Source organism: Vulpes vulpes, chromosome 1, assembly GCF_048418805.1.
Source record: "Vulpes vulpes isolate BD-2025 chromosome 1, VulVul3, whole genome shotgun sequence".
Classification (NCBI taxonomy): Eukaryota; Metazoa; Chordata; class Mammalia; order Carnivora; family Canidae; genus Vulpes; species Vulpes vulpes.
In genome coordinates this window covers 146,069,410-146,082,711 of record NC_132780.1, presented here as the reverse complement: position 1 = coordinate 146,082,711, position 13,302 = coordinate 146,069,410, and positions in this window count along the sequence as shown.

Below are 13,302 nucleotides of genomic sequence, written 5' to 3'. Positions count from 1 at the left end.
GATCTTCCTATTTCCATAACTTCTCTTTTGGTGTTCTTTTTGACTTGCCATTATCTTACTGATGAAGGGTTTTCCTAGGCCTATCTGTGTTTAGATTAGGAGCTTTGTTGGAAGCCTGGATCTGATCTTTTGATTACTTTTCATTTCTCAGACTGTGCTTTACACAGAAAGGGTTCAATATATTTTGGTTGAAAATACTGACTGACAGGCCAAAGCTTTCAATGTCAAAGAGAATATTCTATTGTATAGTACATAATTCAAAAGGCCTTTGAAGACCAGAAATAGCAAACAAGGAAAGTCACAGAAGCTTCTTTGATTCCCACACAGAAGTCAGAGCCACATTAGATATTCCCAACTGTCAGAGAAACATCTAGGATTCTGTCCAATGCTTTTCTTCCTTATCACTAACTGTAGAACAAATTTGGACTATTTTTATCATAAATGAAGATAACAAATAGCAAGATCAAATATGCAAGGTCTACCCACCTCTCTCCCCTGAAATCTAGATATTTTATTTATAGGCTAAGGCATATTACTATCTGTCAAGAGAAGAATGCAAATAAAAAACAAAAGATTAAGGGTGTTGACTCATAAACAAACTTCAGAATCTTTTCCTAGTTTGGGCTACATATTCAGAATCCCTAATAAGTTATATGTGTTGAGATATATTCTATATCCAAAAAGCAAATCATGATTCTGTGGTGTTTCCTTCCCTTTACATCTTTGGCTTAAGCTTCCTAAAAATAAAAAAATAAAAAAAATTCAAAAGCCCCATATTTCATTCATCAGTCCACATATAAAGTTTCAGCTACGCAAGATGAATAAATGCTAGAGATCTGCAATATAATGTAATGTAGTGCCTGCAGTTTTGTCATGTGCATTAGTATGCTGGGGCTGCCATAACAAAGTACTCCAGACTAGGTGGGTTGAACAGTAGAAATGAACTTTCTTACAGTTCTGGAGACTGGAAGTCAAAGATCAAGGGGTCAACAAGATTGGTTTCTTCTGAGGCCTCTCTTCTTGCCTTATGGATGGATAGCTGTCTTCTCCATGTGTATTCAAATGGTGGTTTTCCCTCTGTATATGTTCTAATATATATATATATTTTAATAAACCATATTGGATTGAAACCTCATTTTAACTTAACTGACTCTTTAAAGACCGTATCTCCGAATACCATCATGTTTTGAGGTACTAGGGATTAGGACTTCAACATACGAATTTTTGGAGTACACAATTCACCCCATAACAGCATGTCTGATGATACATATACATAATAGCAAGAGGTCTTTGGACTTTGGTAATAATAATGATTATTTATAGGATTTATTTCAAAAAGTAAGTAAATAATTTTCTCATTCTTCATAAAAGTACCTGTGTATAAAGCAAACTTTTAAAAATCCTGAATTAATTTTGAATAGTCAAAAGCCTTTCGGGACGCCTGGGTGGCTCAGTGGTTGAGCGCCTGCCTTGGGCATGATCCTGGAGTCCTGGGATCGAGTCCCGCATTGGGCTTCCTGCATGGAGCCTTCTTCTCTCTCTCTCTCTCTCTCTCTCTCTCTATCTCTATCTCTGTGTCTCATAAATACATAAAATCTTCTTTTTTAAAAAAAGCTTTTTTTTTTGCATCTCTTGAGGCAAAGTTAATATTTTTATTTTTTGCTGTTATGATGTGTTATATGGGTTGGTTTTCAAATGTTAAAACAATACTTTCTTAGAGTTAATCCTATTTGATCATGATTTAAATATTGCTAAAATTTGCTGTTAATATTTGCTATGAGGGATAGTGCTGGTCATTTTCTTTTCTTGTAATATTCATTTCAGGTTTTGGAATCAAGATTATTCTGGTTTTACAAAAATGAGTTTGGAAATATTTTTTCTCCTCTCTTTCTGTTAGGCACTTGTTTAAAAATTTTTTTTTCCCTAAATGTTTGATAGAATTCACTGGTGAAGTATCTGGGCTGGAAGTATTTTTGTGGGAAGGCATTTATTTACATTATTCAATTTCTTTAACAGATATGGGACTGTTGGCATTCTTCTATTTCTTCCTATATAAATTTAGCTAATTTAGGTCTTCCAATGAATAAACATTACTGATTATTAAATTTGGATTACTGCTTTTATTTATTTTAGTTATTTTGTTTTTTAGAAGATTTTATTTATTCATGAAACAGAGAGAGAGAAAGAGAGCGAGAGAGAGGCAAAGGGAGAAGGAGGCTCCCCAAAGGGAGCCCGATGTCGGACTCGATCCCAACACCCGGAATCATGACCTGAGCCAAAGGCAGACGCTCAACCACTGAGCCACCCAGGTGCCCTGGATTACTGCTTTTAATAAAATTCTCTGTTACTTTTTAAACTGTTATTGTCTAAATATAATAGTGTTTCCTCTCTCATTTGTAACATTGATAGACTTGTACATTCTGTCTTTTTTTCTTACATATTAAGGCAGAGGGACCATAAATTTTATCTTTTCAAAAGCCAAATTTAGTTCTATTAATTTTTCTCTATATTTGTCTATTTTCTTTCATTAAATTTATATTCTTTTATTATTTTCTTTCTTCAACTGAGTTTGTGTTTATCTTTCTCTTTTTTTTCTACTCAAAATAAATGGCTATATAGCTGGTTTCAAATTATATTTCTTTTCTAACACTAGTTTTCTTCTATCATTTTCCCTCTTAGCTCTGTTTTAGCTGTATCCCACAAAGTTTGATATGTTTCATTATCATTTATTGGTAATTATTTTTTAAATTTCCATTGTGATTTTTGAGCCATTTATGGTGATTTGGAATTGTATTGCTTAATGTTTTTATTATTAATATCAAATTACATCAATAGTCATTCTGGCGATTGTTTCATCAGCTTTTGAGAAGAATGTGCAGGGTGCCTGGGTGGCTCAGCGGTTAAGCGTCTGCCTTTGGCTGAGATCGTGATCCTGGAGTCCTGGGATCGAGTCTCATATTGGGCTCCCCGCATGGAGCCTGCTTCTCCCTCTGCCTATGTCTCTACCTCTCTCTCTGTGTCTCTCATGAATAAATAAATAAAATCTTTAAGAAAAAAAAGAAGAATGTGCACACTGCAGTTATTAGATGTAGAGTTCTATAAATGTTGACTAGAATAATTTGGACAATTTGCTTTTTAATATTCCATATTTCATATTTACTTGTTCTATAAATTACTAAGCCTGGAATATTAAAATTGCAAACTATAATTGTGTATTTTTTATTTTTCTCTTTGGTTTTGTAATTATTACTTTATATTTTTAAACCTGTATTATTAGATATATAGCTGATTTAGGCTTGCTGTGTGTTGCTGGTGAATTGACCTTTTATTATTATGAAATATTTCTCTTTATATATGATAATATTCTTTCTCTTGAAGTCTACATAGCCTGATACTATGGCTACTACATTTTGATGTTTGATATTTATATGATGTAACATTTTCTATATTTTTTGATTTTTTAAATTTTTTGCATTTCATCTCTGTCTTTACACTGAAAGTACATACCTTTTAAACAGAATTTGGTTTGGTCTTGCTTTTTTATCCAGTTTATGATATCTTCCTTTTAATTGGAATATTTAGATCTTTTAAATTTTTTTTTAAATTTTTTTTTCTTAATTTTTATTTATTTATGGTAGTCACAGAGAGAGAGAGAGAGAGGCAGAGACATAGGCAGAGGAAGAAGCAGGCTCCATGCACTAGGAGCCCGATGTGGGATTCGATCCCGGGTCTCCAGGATCGCGCCCTGGGCCAAAGGCAGGCGCCAAACTGCTGCGCCACCCAGGGATCCCAGATCTTTTAAATTTAATTAAATTATTTATATGACAATTTTTTAGGTTTAGCATTTTGCTATTTGTTTTCACTTTGTCACATTTGTTCTTTCTTCTTTTCCTTTTTTTACTCTCCAGTTCTGGATTGTTGTTAAATTTTTATTCCTTATTTTTTTCTATGTTGGCTTTTTAACTATAATTCCTTAATTGTTTCTTGTTTTATGAATGTGCTAGGGGTTAAAATACGCATATTAGCTTATTACAGTTTGTTATACATTCCCACCAGCACTGAATGAGAATTCCTATTGCTCCACTGGAGAAGCAATTACATTAATCTTTAGACAGTGTTGTGGCTAGCACTGATTAATGTTTGTTTTCAGGGTTGATCTATGGTGTATTTTACTTTTCTATCAGATAAACTTTCACCTTTCTATAACTTCAAATTCATTTTTCCTTCATCGTCATCATTAGATACTTTTATTTGTTTTTTTTTATTTATCACATACCTAATAAACTGGCTAATGTAGTACTTTGGTAGGTTTTGATCTAATACAAGGAATATTATTTGTTTCCTTTATGTACTAAAGATTGTTAGAAAGTTTAACAGGAAAATCTCAATTTATTTTTAAGTTCCAATATATTTCTTAGTTGATGAAAATAATTTCTAAATAAGTATGTCTGGATTGCAAACCCTTGTAGTTGACTTTAAATTCCTTAAGAGTGTCAACTCTATAACCCTAGAGGTCCAGCAGAATCCCGGGCATCTTGGAATGGCTCAACAAAAGTGTTGGTAAAAATTATGACCTGAAAAAATATTACCAGCATTGCAATCTTGACTATGTAATCACACACATTAAGAGCCAAATGAGAAAGTTGGGTTTGAGGTATTAAAGTTAGATATTAAGAACTGATCTTATGGTCTTAGCTAGGGAGTATGTATAAGCATAAAGAGAATATTAGACAAGAATTAAGTATAGCAATCACAAACGTAATTTAAGAAGAGTGAGGCTATAGCCAAAAGACAAGGCAGTCAGAGTTACATTTCTCTAGCCTTTACCATTAATCTTTGACAAATACAAATCTATCTTTGATCATCTTTGGCACTGAATATCAATATCATTTTGCTGCATTGCACTAAGTTGTAGTATCCTGTATTTCAATAACAGTCTCTCCTTGTTTCAAATGCATCAGTTATCAAGTTTCTCAGGGTTTGGAAGTGAAAAGACAATATCTCATTCTTGTTAGCCTCTCAAGAGTTGGCATAATGTATAAACATAGGAGTCCCTCATCATATAATTACTTTATGTGATTGAATTATCAAACCAGAGTCAGAGGTGAAAAGTTATGACACAATTGAGATGTGAAAGTGTTAAGCAAATTATGAAGAGGTTTGCAAATATGAGATACCATTGTTATCAGTTTGGCAACCTGTAAAAGAAAAGATTACTATTGCCAAGTAATTTACCTAAAAAGTAATAGAAGATAAATATTTGTCATTTAACATGTTTTTAACAAATTAAAAATAACAGAATTTAGAGCACTGGGCAAAAAAAAAATTGTGAAAAAAAAGTCTCTTGGGGCACGCCTTCTTTAATAAAGAGAATTATTCAACATTCCAGATATATGGATGAGTTCCACTCGGGAGATGGATGTGAATAAGAGGAGGGTTTCTGCCTCAAAAGAATCAAATGACCTTACCTGAAATTCATGCATTGATCTGCCCTGAATGGCAGAGATATATTTATTATAAAATGGCACAAGATTTTCTGAGATTGAACAGAAAGCTTGCTAAGAATTTAACTATTACCTAATGACACAACCATCTTAAAACCTCAAATACACCCAAGGCCAGGAAAACAGCAATAAAAAGCCAATTTGAAAATAGATAAATAAAATCTTGAAATAAACAGCAGTAAAAAGGATGAAATTGGGAAAATAAAATTGGAGATGTGCTGAGTAAAACACCTTTTGGATTGAGTGGAGCTATTAGTGGAAAAACCCATTAAGAGGAAAATGTGAATGAGGCTCATAAGAGCTGGAATGCATGGTTTTAAAAGCTGAAGAAAAGAGAGACTTTTATTTTCCTCTTAGGTAGCTGATTATGAGCTAAAGAAGAAACACTACACTGAATCCACAACTGTCTGAATATTTTTTTCTGAAAGGGCTGAAAGCCTAACAAACGAGTATTAATAAATACATTGAATGATTGAATTATGGCCGAGTCCCTATACAGAGAAATAATTCTAAATATCTGTAAGGATTAGTTTATCAAGGCCCATGAAATTGCAAGCTTCTTGAAATTGTTAAGCTCTTTTTTTTTCCCAAATCTGATTTTCTTCTCATCCATTTTATGTGACTTTTTAAAAAATCAGACTTTTTTAAAAAACTAAGATTTCAGAAAATAGCAATTAAATAATAAATTCAGGGATCCCTGGGTGGCGCAGTGGTTTAGCGCCTCCTTTGCCCCAGGGCGCGATCCTGGAGACCCAGGATCGAATCCCACGTCGGGCTCCCAGTGCATGGAGCCTGCTTCTCCCTCTGCCTATGTCTCTGCCTCTCTCTCTCTCTCTGTGTGTGACTATCATAAATAAATAAAAATTTGAAAAAAAGGTTAAATTATTTAAAAAAATAATAAATTCACTCATGATTTATTCATTCAACAAATATTTTTGAGTATTTAACTCATGCCTAGCATTGTTCCTAGTATTAGATATATACAATGGTGAGCAAAATAGATATTGTTCTTGACCTCATGGACCTCAGAGGTTAAAGAGATGAATATAAAACACATCATTTCCCAAATGAACATACAGTTATATACATGTTAAGAACTATAAAGGAATATGATTTCTTTGAGAACATATGAATGGGTTGGCTAGAGAGTCTTTTATGAGAGGATGGCATATAAGTGAGATCTGAGATCTGAAGAATTAGTAGATAATAACTTGATGGGGGGCAGACATGGCATAGTAAACACTCAATAAGTATTTCAGGCAGAGGGAACAAATAATATGAACTGAGAAGATGTTAAGATACTGGTTGTTAATGAATAATATTGTATTCTTTCAAGGATTTTCCTTATGTGAACAGAGAACTCCTTTGGGAGCAAGGACTTTATTATTATAATAATACAAATGGTCTATGAAATTTTTCTAATTATCAATGATTCGTACTACTTAGGAATTATGTACATTTAAATTTGTTTAAATCATTTCCCAATGGTAATTATTAATGAATTTTATGAATTTATACATAAGCTTTATACATGTGCATACATGCTTTTTACTTTTACATTTTATGAAATGAGCTTATATTATACACATTCAACTGCAACTTACATTTTTTACCTAATAGGATGTCTTTTTTTTCAGTTCTTTTTTTTTAAAATAATAAATTCATTTTTTATTAGTGTTCAATTTGCCAACATACAGAATAACACCCAGTGCTCATCCCGTCAAGTGCCCCCCTCAGTGCCCGTCACCCATTTACCCCCACCCCCGCCCTCCTCCCCTTCCACCACCCCTAGTTGTTTCCCAGTTAGGAGTCTTCATGTTCTATTAGGAGTCTTCATATTTAATAATTTTATTTATTTATGAGAGACAGAGAGAGAGAGAGAGAGAGGCAGAGATACAGGCAGAAGGAGAAGCAGGCTCTTTGCGAGGAGCCCGATGTGGGACTGGATCCTGGATACCGGGATCATGCCCTGAGCCGAAGGCAGAAGCTCAACCACTGAGCCACCCAAGTGTCCCACCTAACAGTATGTCTGGAGGACTTTCCTTGCCAGTACACATAATACACATATCATTTATTGTATATATGCATAAAATTCATATATATGTGATATATATGATATATAGAGAGATATAACTATATAATGACTTCCTAATCTCTATATTCTCCTATAAATACACATCTAGATTGATTCTAAGATTTTGCTACTTTGGACAATGTAACCAAGCACTTTTTGTATATAAAAGTTATACCTTTATTTCTTTAGAAAAAAATTCCTTGGATTTAGAATTATAGAGTCAAAGGTAGACATTTTTAAAATTTGAGTTATTATACCCAAATTGCATTACTCTCCAAAAAGACTTTCTTTTGGCTAAAATGTACAAAGGTAGCTGTTTTCCTCCTTATTTGCCAAAACTAGATCTCATTAATCTTTAAAATTTTGGCAGAGAATTCTTGAAATTTGAAGTATCATCTTCTACACAAAGTCAATTGCTTTTAGAGTGCAGTGGGTAATAACACCATTTGTATCAGGATATAAGACAATATTAAGTGCTATCACTATTGTGTCAAAGTGGAGAGCATGAAGACATTCAATTCAAATCAAACACTGTGACAGCCAGGGTAAATACAGGTTTGAGGTGGAATTCACTAGCTTGAACTTGCTAATATAAAGGGTCTCCAGTAGAAAGATATTCTCCCCAATGTTCTTCCAATCTTTCCAATTGGTTGTTTATTCAACACCATCACCATAACATCATCATAAAGTGGGCTTTGTCTCTCGATAGGCTTTTAGACACACACATATGAAGTTTCCTCGTTTAGGATTGAGATGGTGGAGTCTCACTCTCTGACATGTTAGGTTGTGATGAATTGTTTCATACTCCTGAGGACCAGCCATCCATGCATCATGGTCAGTCAATATAATAGAAGAAATGTATAACATATTTAAAGAATTTCTTGTGATTTTATTAAGTTCCATGCACAGTAATGAAGAAAACATTTCAATAACACTACATGCTTTGTACAGATCCAACATATTAGCTAAAAATTAGGAATTAATTACCCTTACAGTAAAATTCTATGAAACCAGTAAGTTTTTTAAAAAAAGAATTCTAATCCTTTTTGTTTCACAGAAACATAATTTAGTAAAGATTCAAATGACAGTGTTTTTCATTTATGAACTGATTGAAGTCATAACATTGAAAAGTAGAACAGGTTTTGTAGATTTATCGGAAAGAAAATGTTTTCAATACACAAATGTTTCTCAGCCTGGAAGATTTTCTCTCTTTTCCCAAACCTAATCTGAACTATATAGTTGACATATGTTGACATATCTGAAGGCCATGAATATGAAGAACAGCTGGGCAAGTTACTGATATCAGTGAACATTTTTTCTGGCTTGTACCCTCGTGTTTTCATGTCAATGAGCCTTGAAATTTTCCTTAGCTAGAGGAATCAAGGATAAAATTTAATTTTCTCCAACTCAGCATATATCTACTTTAATGAGCTCTCCAGGACTCTTTTAGACTTAAGACATTCTAGGTTTGCCTAAATAGCTGCATGATAAGAATTCTTACAGAATGCATGATTGAAATGCATTTCAGCCCCCCGTGAAGTCAGCAAAATTGAATGGAAAGTAAGATGGCAGGGGCAGTGTGAACTTCAGAGTTAATAGGTCTGTGTTCCAAATTCATGTCAGTCATTTATTTGTGATTGCTGGGCAATTAATTAAAACTGGTATGTCGTGTGCATCTGGCAAGTTCGGTGTGTAGGGCCCCCAATAGCAGGCCAGCACATTTCTCAGTAAATATTATAGTGTTCTGTGGATTACCACGGTCGAGTGGTTTTTCTGTCCATCACTACAGCTGCCTCTCCCTTCTCTTCTGTTTCTTGGTAGCTTTTTGAAAGTATGGACTTCTTAGAAAGAAATGGTCTTCTGTCAAAGATCCATGAAGACTGTATTCAAAGTAACCTTATCCCAATGCTTGCCATCCAACATTGCCTAATTTGACTAAACTTTCATTCCTCATATTGTTTGATACCAATCATCATTACCATTCTTCATACTGTTTGATACCAATTATCATTACCATCATCTCCTGTAAGTTTGGAGTAAATCCAACCTTTCTCTCCTTCCTATTCCCTCCAACTAGTTAAAAAGCAGCTCTTGGATTGGTATATAGTCAAGTGATTTTGTCTGTATTGAACTGGAGATTATCTGTTTGAGAAACCATACAGCTCAACATGCACAACAGTATTTCAGTATAAAATGGAAATAATGTAATGGAACTGGATCTGAGCAAATTCAGAAGATAGCAGAGTAAAAAAAGGTGATTCAGACTCACATTGTACTATTTTTCTACTTCTTCTCCCTCTGCCTTTAACTGTGGAAAAGTAGGGTCTAGCTTTTACAGTTTCTGCATTAATCTGTTAGCACGGTTGGTGCTGAAAATAGTGAAAGAAATCGTTCAGATGGGTAGCACTTTGGGTTGTGCCTTCAGTCATTTACTCCAAGTAGGAAGACAGCTTGAAATAAAAATCTATAGTGATTCAAGGGTAGAGACTAATAGGTTGATCAAATGGTCAAGGACATGGGAAAAATAAGGTTGCAAAATTGACAGTGAGGATGTTTGGGTGAGGGGTATATAGCATGGGTACAGAATGTGATGAGATTATATTTCATATGAATATCTCCCTGAAGTCTTCAACTGATAAGAAGGGTTTTGGAGGTGCACTGCCCAGACCTCCTTCAGGTCAAGGCATTCAATCCTCCAACTATTCAGAGTGTTGACTGCTGATGGATCACAGCTGCTTCCTTCTCTCAGAATTACCTGAGTCGATGGGAGCAGACTGATGCAAAGATAATTTCCTTCTCCAGGGAAGACCACATTTGATGACTAGTAGATGTAGTAGTAAGCCTCACCCTTCACCTCAATTTAGGAAAACTTTGAAGGTTCCCAGGTACATAGTTCCCTGTAGAATTTGCTCAGGCCTCTGTTTAAACAGTAGTTTCTTTCTTCAGAATTATCAATGTAAAATTCCCTCATTTAAAATGATTCAAATTTTTTTCCTAAAAGGTTTATTACTTTATTTGCATTAATTATTTCATGTCAAGTTAGCAAATAACATATATTTGGCAATTTGACTGGCTATGGATACATGGGTCTTATGATTTGGGTAAGACTGATCTAGTGGTTCAAAAGAGATATGTCTACCTGTAAATGATTAGCTTTTGTTTATGAATTGCAACATAGTTTGTAAGCATCAATTTTGCAAAGTTGGCAAAATAAACAAGAGAAGTTTTTAAATAAGCTTAAATAAGGTTGTTGCAAGTGCAGTAAGAATTGCTGATTCCAATCTGGCTGAGAAATAGGGATCACTACAGATCCATCTGACTATTTGGAAAGTAGAGCTAGTTGCCCTTTCACTATCGTTGCCTACCATGAACATTCCCAGGACTTCTGAGAAGTGCCTGTATTATTACGGTTAGCACTGACTCTCAGAACTGCTGAGATCCAGATGGTTGTCACGTATGTATGGAGAGAGAATAATGTAATCAGCTGAAGAAGCATTTTATGGAAAAGGTTGGAAGAAATATAAGTCATGACCACTTAAGATGCTGCATCAGGGCATCTCTTCATTTCTTTGGCACTATAGCAAATGCACCTTGGGCATCTTCTGGGAGGCATTGTCATTTTACATTAATTTATCCTATTTATTCATTACATAATGGATTCTATAACATTCTCCACAAAAATCAGAGAAGAATAATAACCATTGCAGAAGCTCATGATTTCCTTATGAATGATCTTTTATTCCACTAATATGACCTAAGACCTAGGATTAAAGCCCACATGAATAGCTGTCCTCATTTGAGGTGCTTGTTGTAACTTTTTTAGTAGTTATACTAAGGATGGTTCTCAGTTAGGGATTGCATTTGGCATGATGTAACAGAAATCTGCCTACAGTGTGTTAGCTGAAAAAAAAATTATTTTTTGCATAATATAAAAATTATTGAGGCAAGTGGTCTGGGCCTCTTGAAAAAACCCATGTCTCAGTCTTCCTATAGCCTTATGCCTTATCATTCTTTGTGTTGGCTCTCATACTTATGGTTTCATGATGGCTGCTTCAGATATGGATCATATTCTAGGCATAAAGGAGGAAGAACAAGAAAGAGTGGGGGAACTGTTTATTTCAGTAATACAAAGCATTTCTAGAAACTCCTACCAAAATATGGCTTATCTCTCATTGACCAGAAATGTATCTCATAGCTATCATTGCTGCAAGGGAGGCTGAAAAATGCTGATTTTAGTTAGCAAATTGACAGTATCTACAATGTCCATGAGTAAGAATGAAGCAGAGAATAGTTATTAGGTAGGCAAATGGTGGTTCTAACAAAATGGGTTTCCACTGTTATTTTATCTTTCTTCCCCAAACTATGTCCACCATTGCTTGACTTTTTTTTATGTATATCACTGCCTACTTAAACACTAAAGAGTTAGTGATATATTTCTCTAGAGTAATTCTTTGCATATAAAGTAGAATTAGAATATGCATAAAAATCTCTCCGGGTATTAGTTTTTATGAGAGGAGCCATTTTCAGTGAAGAGGTTGCCAAATTATCTCCATAATAGTACTGCCAAATATATAATAATATTTCACTACCAAGAAAATTGTTGTATTAAATACGATCCCTGATTGACTAATTTAGAAAGGTCACCTTTTGATCAATGCTATGTAAATTATTTTTTCCTTGGACCAGAGAAATCATCATTGCCATATATGATTATACGTCTATTTTTAAAAATAGATGAAATGTATTTTTCTTTCATCTGATAATACTCAGGTTGATTTGGGCAATTTTAACTACCCTATAGTTCAGTTATAAAAATATCTGTGGTTTCATTAACAATAGAATGACTTATTTTTTTAATGGCTAATTCCTTGCTCAATTTCCTAAAGAGGAAAGCTACAAAGGACAAACTTCCCAGATTGCTAAATTTCTTTAAAAAGAGTCCTCTGGAAAGGAGACAACTTGAAAAGAAGTTCAATATTTATTTACTGTCATCATCAACTTCTGTCATATGGAAATGTAAAAAGAAAAAAGAAGTCAAATGGATGCTCATAGTATTTTCAAGTCCAACAATAAGATTTTCATTGATTTATTATTTACCAAAGGGAAAAAAAAATCCAGGGGCAAAATGTTGTAGCAACTGAAATAATATAATTTTAAAATTAGTTATTATTATTAATCAAGTAGAAAAATTTTGGATGTATCCCGATGGACATTCTAGCAGAAGATTACAATGTTGATAGTTTTTTTTTAAGAAAGTCATTAGAATTGTTGTTTTGCTGTTATTGTTAAATAAAGTGGTATTTAAAAGTAAGGAGGAATAGTAGAGGTAAGAAAATGAAGCAGGAGATAAAGGAAAAAAGAGGAAAAAAGATAGCTTTGAATTTTGATTTACTTTATGCTTAATAAGCAATTTAAATTCACATTGCTTTTTATTTTTTCACAGTCATTTCTTGACATTGACTAGCAGTGTACTTAACTGAGGAGAAAGGCTGATATTTGGGGATAGATGCTGGAAACATTTTTAAAAAGGAAAAACTTAATAAAATCCTTGGGCACTTAAGAATTAACACGGTGAATTAAATAAAATGAACCCCTTAGTTACTCTCTCCCTGAACAGCTATTTAATACATTGTGTGATCCAATAGATCTTTTAGTTGGGAGCATCAAAATAACTTACCAATTAAGACTTTTTGCTAGAGGTAAAATTTCATTGTCAAAAGAAAG